Below are 13,585 nucleotides of genomic sequence, written 5' to 3'. Positions count from 1 at the left end.
GCTAAACTGTAACATAGCAAAGTGGAAGAGACTTCCCAAAACAATTACAACCGCTACGCTGGCAAAACAGACCTTGCTTACAGACCTCGTTTGAATGAAACAGTGGGATGAGGGGCAAAAGTAGCCACAAAATGACTATACTGAAGCAGGAAGTGCAACCACCATCTTTCCTTGCTTTGTCTTCCGAGTTCAAATCGAACCCGAAACTCAAGCGATTTAAATGGGGTTCTTATTAAAAAACCAACTTATAACTACATATGGTTAACTAGAATAGAAGCTCTTGGTAGCATTTGCGCCCCACAATGTGAATGAATAGCTCTTTTCATTTTTAGGCCCCTGTTTGTTGTATAGCTAAACATGCAACAACAGTAAAAGTAATATTTTGGAACACGATTATAGTCCTGACCATTGAAAATGGGGAGGAAAATTGTATTCGGATGTGTTTTACTTTTTTTGTTAATTTTTTTCTTTTTTTGTTTTCTACACAAAATCAGTTACCACAAATAATTATCGGAGAAGGTTGAGTGATATATCATATTAAAGCCCTTTTAGTCGTGATTTGAAAAGTTTGAAAAAGTTTCCCTGTGTCGAGAAAAACCGGTTTGAATTTTTGGATTTTTCGGCTAATTTCGAGCCAATGGGCAGGCTTAACTTAGTTGATTTATGCTTAATTTAAGCTTTGAAAATTTAGTTTTATTCTTATGAAGTTAGTTTTTGGAGTTTTTAGTTTCACCTAGGAATCAAAAACTTCAAAAATTTGGGTAAACTTCAAAAACTTCAAAAATGTCCAAATCACGACTAAAAGGGCTTTAATATGATATATCACTCAACCTTTTCCGATAGTTGTTTGTGGTAACTGATTTTGCGTGGAAAACAAAGAGAAAAAACTAACAAGAAAAATTACAACACACCCGAATACAAAATTCCTGAAAAATTATTTGAATAACAAGAAAAGCAAAAAAATGAAAAAAAAAATTGTACGTCTTCAAAAAGTGTTTTCCAATTCGCATATTTTACATGTCAGGCGGAAAAGCCTCAGCTCTATTTTTTCGCTCAGTTATCCGTTATCACACCAAACCAAAAAACTACACTAATTGAAAGTATAATTTTGTAATTTTTTAAGACTGGTCGGAACAGTCTGTGCTACTTGCACAGTAACCGGTTATCCTTGTTATATTTTATAATTGGCTAAACCATCCTAAAAGTGAAAAAAATATGATAGTCGCAAAAATCAAATACTAAATTGAGTTCAAAAGAACTAAAAACTACCTGATTCTTTCCACCCTTCCCTGCTTGTTTTTAGAAGAAACTCGACTTAGCTTCGAACTATGATGTCTGAAATATCTAACCTAAGTTCTTAACTAGAAGTAAAGTGAGAAAGGTCTAAGTTGTACTAAATTAAATTCTTCTCTAAAGTTTTAGTTCAATTTCTGACAAAATAGTCGAAAGGAGTTTTTATTCTCATTTAGTGTCCTGTCCGGCGTTTAAAAAATAGCTGTACAGAAAAAAAAGTTGGCGATGACAGATTTTTCTTTTTAAGATCATAATGGTAATAGTAATTACTTTTGGGCAGTTCCAGTGAGGGCAGTTAATTAATCAAGTTTACAATCTCCCCTCAAGTTTTTTTATACTGGGATAGCACCATTGGACCTATAGGTCCCTTAACAATTGTGTCAGTTTTTTAGAATGTATTGATGGGCGAATCATGTTTTTTGATTTTAATGATTTGGCCGGTTTTGTTTCAATGAACAAAAGATTTACAAAAAATCGTTCATGTAAGTAAATAACTGAAAATTTATACATTTCTGTAAAAATCGACGTAGTTTTAAAAATCTGAGATACTTGAACAGCAGCTGGGCCAACCTTGTTTTTGATAGAAAGTTGGGTTTCTGTCCTGTTAAATTATGCTTCTCTGCAGCTAACAGCTTGTCAGATAGGCTGAAAGTATTGTCACCTTCGAAAGCAGCTGAAAAAGGTTCTAGCCAGCCAGCAATAACTGTCTGTTGTCTAGCTTGAAAAAGTTTTTTTTTTGCTCTACTCCTACATATATTTAATTTTTACGACGAAAATATTCAGTTTATTTAAACTTTCCCTTAACTCCGCCGCATTTGCCCCGTTTTCTCACTTTTGCTATCTGAATTATTAAATGGCAAAAAAATATTAAATAAACTTGATACAAAAAAATTGTTGATTTTGCGATGATAAGCAATGGAAATTTTTTAGGAGTTTTGCTTAAAGCTGTAGTTCAGAGATGATTGGCTTTTTTGCCTAATTAATTTCAAGCCAAACATCAATCTGAAACCATGATAAAAGATCATCTTGAAGTATATCTTTTTCTTTGCAGGGTATATATCCCGTAAAAATGTGTACTCTAGGTTTATACGCAAATTTTTTAACTGGTTTGTGCTGGTAAATTGTGTTCATCACCGGTGCGTTTTCTGCGATCTGAAAATCTGAGTAAAAAATTATCAAATATAATCTCAGCCAAAAGTCAAAAACCTCATGCCAGAACTACCCATGACTACAAAAAGAACCGTGCATAAAAATTCAAATGTTTTTTTTTCCAGTTTGAAAACTTATGTCTGAAAATCTCCGTCAAAATGCCCCATCCTTTTTCAGTGCCAAAATTCCATGTTTATACTTTGTCAAATTGCTTTTTCTTGCTGTTGTTGCAAATGATTTTTTATTCATTTGGAACTGGTTGTCGAAAAACTAAAGTAAAATTAGCCTTCTGATATCATGAATAATGATATAAAAAGCCTCGATATTTTTCATCCGTGAAAAATCATTTTTGTGGTTTCCACTCTCAAAACAATGGTGGGCTCAATTTAACATGGTAAGTGTTTGCTTGTGAAATCTATATCTAAACATCAACATATACCGCGATTTATGTTAATTGCTCCGACTTCTAGAGAAAGTGGCGGAAAATTTCTTTCATAGCGCATGAGAAAAGACCCCCGTAAATCATTCGTACGCCGCGAAATAAGTCGGCTTAAGAATTCTTCCAATTTAAATTGAGGCAGGCTATTCAATTAGGGTATTACGTTGTTGAAAGCAAAATATATCACTGTGTACTTTTAAATAGCGTGTACATGTTATTCAAAAAAATTAATTTTTTTTTTATGAAAGGTTCATCAATTCTTACACCATCTGAATTTAAACTCAAAAGACTATTCCATCTAAGATCTTTTTTTGTTATGTTATGCCGGTTTGAAAAATCCGACTTGGCCGATTTGGGTCTAATAACAGGTGACATTTTGCTCTATTGACGCGCAAGCGGAGATTTAATTCGGCGTAGAAATTGTTACAATTTGGTTTAAAGCTAACTAAATGGAATTTTCAAGGGTCATCAAGGGTCTTATGCTTAGAAAATTGAAGAATGGCTGCTTTGAAGATGCCATCCTTCAACTGAATTTGTGGTTTGGGCTAGATTGAACACAATTTCTTGATTATGGTTTCATAACGAAATCGGATACTGTTTTTTGGCTAATCATTCTCCCTTCTACATAAGTTTTTTGGAATTGAGTCTTAAACTCGTCTAGTTTTTGATCGTTTTGTGATAAATCCAGTTTGGTTGCAACACTGAATATTTTCTCTTACTAAATCGAACGCTATTTCCACTTTTGATCCGTTAAAAAAACTAAACGAAGGTATCATATTCAGCGCTTAGACAAGCTCGCTGTTCGATTCGTAATGCTTTTTAAGGCCCAACTCTGATATTTTCTGCTTACACTTTTGATAGGGGTAAGAATAATAACACCCCTTCATGTCAAACTGGTAATGAGACGCAAGAGCACCCTTCGCCACAACTTCAATTTTGATCAAAAATCTTTCCGGAGTTATGTCACCGATAAACAATCAAGTGCGGTTCAAAATGTGTTCCAGGTTGAGAAGCGCTTTTTGCTGAGCAGGGCGTAGACTCTATGTGGATAAAACTCGCCAATCTGTATATGTTTTTTGTAGATCTGGTAAAAGTGACTGGGACAAATCTTGAAAATGATGTCTACACTGTAGGTTTTGTTGAACAATTTGAGTGCTTCGAGGTTCCGAATATCGCAAGGAAGCATTATGCATTTGGTACAGCTATCAAAAAACAAAAATACTTAAATTGATCCGGTATTTAGAAATGAAATTTATCTGTGGTTATGGTGGACAGGGAAGTTTTTTTTCTGTTTAGATTTCGAATTTACGCCTACCGAGGTGGCAAGGACAAATGGGTTTTTTGTTGTCCGGCACCAATAAGAAACTAGCTGCGATGATCAGGCTGTTTACCGGGTTCAATTGATTTTTGATTATCTTCTTCGTTTGCGGAACTAATTATCGAGCTTCTGAGCGTCCTGCGCTGAGATCGTGACAATGCACGGTGCTGTTTCATGTTATAACGCCTCCACATGTGAATAAAGTGTATTGTTGCCTTTGTACCGCGCTTCTCTCGAAACTCATATCTGTCAATAATAATAATGATTGGGCCCTTTTGTGAGGTTCCCTAAATAAAAGAATTTTTTTTGACTATTCAATTTGAACATTTTTAATTTAGCGGTTCTAATTCATTACCATTTTAACCCTAAATTAAACACAAGCAAAATATTGAGCCCAGTCGTAAAGGAAAGTTAGGTCATTTTGAGTTCGATTATTTTAGATTTGCGTTGTTCATTATAAGCGCGAAATTAATCAAGGTATCATTGCTCTAGATTTTCTTCTGATCATACTTTGATCATATATTTGTTCATAATCAGGTATGGGCAATTTTATTACATGAGAGATTGTATGGGCGATTTTATTACATGGGAGTTTTTAGAGTGATACATTCTGTCTCGACACCACGGTACTAAAAATACACAAAAATTGGAAAAATTGTAGCTCAGGTATTAAGAGAAACTTATGCGTAGCAAGTCTTCATTTTTCATTTTTCAGTTTTTTTACAGTTACAATACCAGTAACAGTCAGACCAGTACCAACAGCCAGGCCAGTACCAGTCAGACCCCCAGCACCAATCAGGCCCCCAGTACCATCAGCGCGCCGTTGTGATTACGGATTTGGCGACGGGAAGTTCCTCATTAGCCCAACTCTAGTCTCGGACATAGACGAATGTATAGAAAAAGCAAAGACACTCCATGAGCGCGGAGACTACACTGATATCAATGCTGCAGTGATTTCTATTCAACCACATTTACCTGGTGTTAACTTTGAGAACAAACAATATTTGTGCTACTTTAAAATCAACCAAAAAATAATCAAGGGAACGTCAGGTTTCTATAATTGTTATATTTCTTTTGAGTAATTACCACAAAGCATATAAAGATATAAATTATTAAATTAAATGCTTTAAATTCTAATTTTCTCAAGACCCCAGAAAAGAAGCTCTCAAGACCCCAAATTTTTATATGAATATTTTTGTAACGAGGAGATTTTAGATTGCTCATAAGAAAACCAATTTAAGGTTAATAGATTTTTAGCGACCTTGAGCTCGGGTTTATAACTGAGCACGATATTTTTCCCATCATTAAATTCCCCGACAAGTATATTGTGGTTTCTAGGATTGACAGAGGAACTATGAAAGGCTATCCAGCCTGTCTAAGCTTAGTCCATTTATTTATCTTTTTCCCCCATAATCCAAGCTGAGTTACTTTGTTGAGCAAAGCGCTTTTTCTCCACAAGTACATATTTTTGCGTTTAGAACTTGGTACCACTATTGTAGCCTGAAGCTAGAGGTCAAGTGAGAACTCGCCCTCACACACTGTCGTTGCCATGTTAGGGAATCGGTTACACGTTCTGACCCAAAAGGACTGTTTTTAGTACAATTTTTTGTTCCGCATGCAATTTTTTTTTAGAAGTATATGCATTTTTCAGACCTATTAGATGAGAACCAAAAAGCCCTGAAAATTAATTTTTTTACTGGAACCATAGGTTCTCAAAAAAAATTGTTCAGTCATATAAATCTATACCAAAAAAACTAAAAAGGAAGTTCTGGAAAAGTTTGCAACCGGAGTTCGAGTAATTCGACATAATTTAATACCATTCCGATTGCTCGTAAATGTCTATGGAAGAGTTTTAAGGGCCAAAGAGTTTTAAGGTATGAATTAAGCAAACAAGAGCAGTCTTGTTTGCTTAATTAACTTCTACCAGATGATATTAAACAATAGCGCTTGTACCAGGGCAAAGCACTCAGTGCAATGTTTCGGATGCTCATTGATTGGTCCCGAATCATTTTTGCTGCATGAAAGTTTGACAAACTACTAATTTTAGGCTGATTTTTCAAAGTAATGAAATTTGAGTTGTTTACGGAAGACCAATTAGCTAGCCCTACTTCAATTTGGAACGATTGAGTGCGGAAAATTTGCCACGCATAAAAAATTTGCGTATTGAAACAAACTATGAAAGCAATATTCGAGCAACAAGGCCGCACTTCAGTGCAAGCATACTCACTGAACAATCATAAAAATTTGGATTGATTTCTATACGCAGTCAACTGTTCTAAAACTGGCCTGAATAAAAAAAACCAACCCGGGCATATATATTCTCACTTTTTTCAAAAACCGGAACAATCAGACAATAAAAATTTAAAATTTGTGATTAAAATTGATTGAACAAATCTCATCACGCTGTGTAAAGTGCCACGCGTCCAGGTACCAAGATTTAGCGTCTAGTAACATTTAAACAAATTTAAATAGCTTGAGGAGTTCAAATTTAACGGTTTTTGAACGAATTAAATCTGCTCACGCGTTAATTGCACCAAATATATCGAGCAATAGTTGTTCGAAAATAGCCAAATTGGAAACCTCAGATCAATATTTTATCTCTTTCAGATATCATAAGGCTCTGAAAGGTAAAAACTTCCAGATGTAAACAAACGGCTAATCAATCAATGAGTGTAATGGATTGTAATGGATTGATGACAATTTTTGTTTTTCTTTTCAATGAAATTCTTAAAAATTGTCCACACTTATTGCGATTCATCGCGCGTTGACTTTGATTCTTTTTAAATGCCATTTATTTATTTTAATTGAAGGAAGACAATCGCCTCCAATAAACAACAAAATTTTGAAGGTCACAAAAGACGTCATCGACTTCTTGTTTCGAAGAAGAATATACTTTACATTTTTCCTGCGAGATTAAAAACTTTTTGGTTGATGCAGCTTTCTCAAAATGAGTTAGTTTCATCAAAAAAACACCAACCATGTTTTGTTCTGGAAATTCAAAGAAACATAGGAGAATATATTTTTTGTTAAAATTTGAAAGTTGAAGTTTTTTCAAAAAATAAGTCAAATTTTTTTCCTTGCTTGCATTACTCTTTTCCAACAATTATTTGGCCATGTTTTTTAATAACAAATATTTTGAAAAAACCTGAAAAACAAATAGTGAAAATCTTTTTCCCGTCACACATTTTAAAAAGCAAAGCGTTACTTTAAGGTTCTGCAACTTAAAATAAATCTGAGAACTTAAATCCCCTTAAAAAACTTTTGAGCCAGAATAAATTGCCACTTACGCTTTATAAGCCGCATACATGGCGTGCTTTAATAAAGCTAAAACACCCAGATTGGCACTTTTCAACGCCGCTTAGCTTGATCAACAATACTGATTGTTAATTTTTTTGACATACTTGATTATTGGTGGTTTTTTAAATGCTTTAATACTATCTAATAATATCTAATCTAGGCGTTGGACGTTTCAGATATTGAAAAAAACTACAGTCAAAGATGCACATCACAAGGAGCTCAATTATTCCATATCCATGGAAAAACGCAGTAAAAACAACAGTGTTTGTATCAGGGCGAAGCCCTAAATGATCGCATTGCCCACAAAGCTCTATTAAAAAATAAGTTCCTCCCATCTGCATCCGAGCTTGTAAAGGCCAGGGGTACTTTTTTTACTCTATCAATTCACAAGAACTATTGAAACGAAACTAAAGTCACCCACCGTGAACTCGTTTACCTTTCCGAGGTAGCAGTGATGGTCATGACGCTACTTTCTGCACTATTTTTCCTCTTGAATGTACGCAGCGGGACAACGCGTTTCAGATGTTAGTGGCAGTTTCGGATGCGTTTAGTCCATCCCCTGACATAGACAAAAGTTCTATTACAGTCCGGCAAAGTGCAATCAGAAATTCCATTCTTGGACCTCCCGTTGCTGGGATGTTGGTGGATCTCTGGCATTTTTTCAATTCTTTCAATATTTTCAATTCTTTTATCAGTTTCACAATTATCGAATGTCTGGGCCAAAGGTTCTGAATAATTGTCTCTGAGGTGCCTGTTCATCTCTTTTTTGGTCTTAAACGTTCGGTCTCAGTTTTCACTTGCATATTAAACCGTTTGCGGTCTTTTGCCAATAGCGTTTGCTTCAAAAACCCACCATCGGTGAACTCAGCTTTGGTTGTCAGATTGTAAAACCAGTTGTTCTGCTCATACTTTGTCGTGAGCCCATGGTTGTCAAGATCAACTCTAAGCTGCCTGATCCAATCTTTTTGCCAAACTTTAGAACCCTCAAGTAGACCTTTCAAGCTTAAAGGGAGGATACAGTTGAGCCTTCACTTACATGTTCTTACCTTTTCAACCAATTCATTTAGTTTCATGTCGTTTCTCTTTTCTTGCCTTAGACACTTATTTTAGCTTGATGTATAACCGCCTCTGGTCTACCAAGATCAATACATTGGATAACAACAAGGGTCTCTGGGCCCTATAAAAGAACTGGCCTTAGGAAAGTCTCAAGGAGGAGACCATATTTCCTTAGTGTCAAACATTTTAACACCAACACCCGTTCAAGACGTAGCCGTGTTATCCTTGTCTTAGAGATGCGAGCGCTGATAGCCTTGTTGCTGCCGAGATGCTAGGATGCTGCAGAGGTATTCAAAATGATTTACCTGTTCAACCTGATCGTTGAGCACATCGATAAGGGCATTATTTGTCTTCGGTGTTGATTACAATACTTTTGATGTTCTCGACAGAAATTTTTGATTGAGCCAATCTAAAGGGTTTTGTCATGTCTTTCATGGACTAGGTTGCATTTACTTAATTGTCAGACATCAGAGTCAGATCATCAGCGTATGCAAAGTTTTCTTCTCTCTCCACTGGTGTTACTTAGGAGGAAGTCAAAAAGGATGGTAAACAACAATGGGCCCGAAACGCACGCATCGGTTGCTACAAAGTTGTTTGCCTTATCAAGCTCACAGATCGGCTTGGTGTGGAGTGCTTCAATCACACTGATGATTTAACTTATGACTCCAAAATTCCTTAGGGCAATAAACAATACTTCCCTATCAATAGAATCAAAAGCCTTCTTCAGATCGATGAAAATCATACAAAAAGATTGATGATTTTCTGAAGCACACGTTAATTGTAGCTTGGCTCGCTGACCTCTGGCTTTGGAACCCGAATTGATATGGTAAGATCTTCAGCAGCTGTCTGTTTTCCCTTTTTGCAATCACCTTAGCGAACACTTTGCCAACTTGGTCAGGGAGGAAATTGCTCCGCTATTTATTCGGCTCTGCTCTGCTTTTTTTTCAACAGATTGGGTACTGCTGCGTACCTCCAAAGTTATAGAAGATTTTTTGCCACTTTGAGCAAAAAATCATTGAAAATACTTGTGAGAGGATTGAGAAGTTTCTTCTCGCGCAATTTAAGATGGTCACTGGTGATCTGACACTCGCCGGGAGCCTTGTTCGCAATGATTTCTCTCAATCTTGTGTTGTTTTGCGACTTTGGGAGGTTCAATATCCGCAGTTGGAGGTGGACTTTATTTTGATACGTTTCAGATGCTGCAAAAAATTCCAGTCAAAGGTGCACATCACAGCGAGCTCATTTATTCCATCCTTTTTTCGAAAAAAAAGGAGTCAAAACAACAGTGATTGTTTTGAGGCGAAGACCTGAATGATGATATTGCCCAATAACTTCTATGGAGTACCTCTGCTAACACCTTTCTGATTTTTAAAAATTGATAAGCTTTGAAGTTTTCAAAACAAGACGAGTTTCCAAAAAGTGAGTGATTATAAAAAGAGTCATTTTTAGCACATAAAAATGTTCCATTTAGCCAAAATACTGGAATCAAAATTATTCGGACCAATTTTGTAGCTGGAATACATTGCTGCTTGGGCGTTATTATTATATATCAAACAATTATTGTCCTAAATAAGCCAAATAGCCAATTTTCAAAACCCCATTTTTACACAAAAACTGATCCATCGAATGTATATTTTATAAATTGAGTTCATGACGTCAAAATTTTTCAGATGCTGTGCACTATCCGTTCAGAAAATGGCTATTGAAAAAAAAAATTGTCAAAAGAAAAAAATCACACCGTGCGCGATTAATTAGCTCGAAAAAACAAATGAAGTTGGATAAATTAGAACATTCCAGAAAGGATAAACTCAGTATCTGGTGTTTGAGGCAAAACAAATCTCTACGTTGGGTTAGCTAAAATGTCATAAATCCAATTTTTTAACTTAAGTGCACTAGCTTTTTCCTAGTTTTTTCTATTGCAAGTTTTGAAAAATTTTTCGTTAGGACAAATTAAATGCAACATTAAAAAGACAGCTTGTTCTGAGAGCGCTCTTTTACTGGTCTCCAGTAGTTCTTCCTGAAAAAAAAACCTGATAAACTAGAAAAACTTGACTTCTACTTTAAATTAAGAGATCGAACTTGAATCAAAATAATTGTTTAGCTTGCTTCATTTGAGTTTGGGGAAACTTTTAAGACAAGATATTTTGCCATGCGTACAAATTTTGCGTTGCGCTATAAATCGTCAGGGACAAAACTTTGAAAACGCTAATAAATAGTGCAAAAATGGCAAAATTGGTAAATGATGAAAATCTCCGACCTTTATAACAAGTGATTGCTGGTAAAGTATTTTGTGGAGTTGAACCTGGATAGTCAAGATTTTTATTGAGATTTATAAACTGATAGCTTGACCCTCATTCAAATTGTTCTCAGCAAAGAAAAAACGCAAGTATATATACTTGGACACGTTTTTCGAATTTTGTAAAAAAAATCTACAATCGTTGATGTAATGATACATTATTTCTCTCTCTAACTCGATCTTTCTCTCAATCGATATTTACTTTTTAAAAAAAGCGTAGTTGAAAAAAAGCGCATCGTGTAGTAAATTGATATCCCCAAAAAGTTTCAATTTGTTCTTAAAAAGCATCACGTTTTTAATCGAAAGGAAAAATTTAGTTTCGAACTTCCTATTCTGTCCAATTTTACTTATTAGTGAGTTTTTGTCATCCATATCCGCTGCATTATCAGTTTTTCCACCAAGTTTCCTAATTGCTTTTATTTTTATTTCAATTTTAATTTTGTAGGGTCTAGTTCTTAAATAATTACATCTGTTATTTTTTAGAAATTAAAATTTTTCAAAAGAGGTGATTTGTTTGACATACTATTATCAAGCTCAAAGGGTGTATAGCTCATCAAATTTTTTATTTAAAAAGTTTTATTTTTATCTGTGCCTTCAAAAATATGTGTCAGACTGATATTGTAAGTTCAATTTTATGTGCCGTATTCAGTTTAAATGGAAATTTATTTAGCTTGCTTTGATAAAGTAATCGGTGAAGGTATTTTTGCGTTTGTCAATTCCACTCTATTCGAAGAGTTTTAATTTTTGATACTTTTGGCCTTTATTTTTATCTGTTGCATCTGTTAACTAAAAAGCCTAAGCAGCGTTGCTTGACTTTAATCATTAATCAGCTAAATTTAGCCAAACAGATTTGACATCAAAATTTTTAAAAAATATTGATTTTTAGCCGTTTAGTCACGAATTTTCAGTAAAAACTATACTATAATCACTTGTTAAATAATCCTTTATGTTTCGAGTGGAACGAAGTTGATACAAATCAAAGAATGTATAATGATTTACAAGTAGATATACTGTTTATACAAAAGACTCAGTTTGATCCAAGAAAATTTCAGCTCTGAAAAGATTGATTCTCAGAAAATTTTTATGTGAGGACATTTTTAATCTTGTAATTTTTGTTGCATTGATTTCTTTATCTTTGATTCAGAATAATGTTTATAATGTTTTCCTAGCAGTGATTCTTGTATAACAAAATGCAGTTAAAGCGTTTCATAAGTTTTTTGCAGATAACTTTGTGAAAACGCATTTGTTATTCTCAATTTTAACAAATTTTGGCTTCAAAATGTACAAATTAATTAACTCGACAGAAAATTAACCGTAGCAATGTGGCTATTAATTGGTTATCTTAAAATTTTAAATTCAAAATTTTGATATCAAAATGAAGCCTTCAGCAGAAATTTTATTTTGTAGATTTATTTGCTAGTAGTTAAACTGAAGTCTATCCAGCTTAAATATGGTGGTGCTTGATTTTTTACAAGATGTGTGACCCTGTTATAATTAGTTGATTTTTTTTCGAATTTGATCTTGATAACTTAAATGGAAAACTGTGTTGTTGATCTGTTAAAAGAATCGGTAAATTTATTTTTGCTTTTGTCAACTTCAGTAAAACTTTTGAATTTTTTAAAAATAAATTGAAAAAAATACGAAAAAAAAGAAGAAATTTGGAGAATCCTAAGAAAACACAATAAAACAGCTAATGGTTTGGGGCAGTAAAAGAACAAAAACGAAAAACAAACAAAATTGTTCGAATCAAGTTGGAGAATTGTTTTCAAATTTTTGATACATTTTCAAAAAAAATCACAACAAAAATAAATTTAGATTTTCGAATTTACCCATGCCAAATTTATATTACAACAACAATTAAATTTTGCAAATCTACTGGCAATTAGAATCACTCAGTTAAATTTTGAATTATTTCTGCATCAGACTATTTGTGCACATCGATACGCGTTAACAAAAACTGAATTTTTCCCTTGATTATTATCCAAAATTGGGCAAAAGGAAAAAAACAACATCAAAAAACAACATCGGACACATGTATTTCGTATTTTTTCCAAATTTTAATCCAAAAAAACAGTCATGAAAAAGTTGCAAAGAACAATCATGAAAAAATTATACCGGTAACCAGTTTTGAGATAAAATAGTTTTTTAATATTCTCCTCATTGAAATTTCTGCTTTCGGATTTTTGATATATTTTTTGAAATGGTAAATTTTCTACCAAAAAAACAGTGCATAAAAAATTGAAGGCCGAATTCCAAAAAAAAATCCGAATTGATTCTTCTCAGCAAATGAAACTACCCAAACTACAAAACTACATGAAACTAATTCTTGAACTGAATTAATTGTGGTCGATTCATTCTGCTTGGCTAATTAGCCAATCAAGCTTCAACAAGCTGCGACCTTTCAAAATTTCCGGTAGATAAATTTAATAGCCGAAATGACCAAAAATAGAAAAAAATTTTGAGCTAGTTTACTAAAACGAACTTCTCTTGTTTGGACAAAGTTTCACAGGAGGCTTGACATTAATTAGATTATTTGACAAAGTTCCACATTTTCGATTATTTCGCCTAATATTTTTATCTGTTAAAAACGTTGATTGAAATGCTTAAACGCTAAGCGGCGTTGCTTGAAGTGAAAATTAGCCAATCAGATTTGATTAAATAGATTTAACATCAAGATAAATAAGTTTTGATTTTGAGCCGTTTAGTGCATAAGACCTACGATTTTTAGTACAAACGA

The sequence above is a fragment of the Symsagittifera roscoffensis genome, chromosome 7 (assembly GCF_963678635.1).
Source record: "Symsagittifera roscoffensis chromosome 7, txSymRosc1.1, whole genome shotgun sequence".
Classification (NCBI taxonomy): domain Eukaryota; kingdom Metazoa; phylum Xenacoelomorpha; order Acoela; family Convolutidae; genus Symsagittifera; species Symsagittifera roscoffensis.
The sequence above is the reverse complement of the archived record's forward strand: the minus strand, read 5'-3'. Positions refer to the sequence as shown.